Consider the following 891-nt stretch of genomic DNA (forward strand, 5'->3'; position numbering starts at 1 on the left):
ATTCGACTTGGATTTAATTTAATTTTTGGGCATTCTGGACTGCCAATCAAGCGAAACAAAAATTTTCCATTCACTCTAACCTCACTTTAAGCACTACTTAGGCTGCATCGAAATTAGTTTGAATATCCCTCCTGGTGGCCCCGGCTTATGGCGATCGCTGTCCTGCTGCTGCGGCTGGTCCTTCGCTCCGGTTTGCTGGAAAGGCGCTCCACTTCTTGGCCTGGCGCAGTTGCCGTCTCTCCTTCTGCCCGCCGGTGGCGGCTCCGTAAAACCGTGGGACCCGGGCAGTGATGTGAACGTATAAGATGCCCAGGGAAAAACCTCCGGGCTTCAATTTCGGCTGCGATTATATTCCCGCATCAAACTACAGTTCACCAATATTTCGAAATTCACTAACCTGCAATTTGACCTAGTCGAAGCTAGGATTTGGCGGCAGTGAGATGGCCGTGACAAACGCCAATCTCTTCGGCTGAATATCGCCGGGAAACACACGCCGGACTTATTTCGCGCAACACTATAGGCGAAGGAACGCCGTATTTTCGATATTTCGCGCGACAAAATCCCGTATGACCGCAAGTTAAAATATTTCGACGACAGTGGCATATGCATCAAGAGCGTTTACCAAGGGTGAAAGTAACAAAAGCACAACAGAACAGCAGCAATTCATTGGGCAATAACTCATTTCAGACCATATCTTTATAGTAGACATTTCACTGTCAAAACAGACCACATACATACGGTTCTCTATGATAAATCCGAGCTCTAAACTAACTCGTATGAGACTTGAATTAGAGGAGCATAATTTAAAGTTGAGTATCTAAAGGGAAAAGATAACTATGTAGCTGATGCGTTATCAAGAATAACTATCAAAGAACTACAAGAAATGACAAG

This window comes from Drosophila mauritiana, unplaced genomic scaffold (genome assembly GCF_004382145.1).
Source record: "Drosophila mauritiana strain mau12 unplaced genomic scaffold, ASM438214v1 U_299, whole genome shotgun sequence".
Classification (NCBI taxonomy): domain Eukaryota; kingdom Metazoa; phylum Arthropoda; class Insecta; order Diptera; family Drosophilidae; genus Drosophila; species Drosophila mauritiana.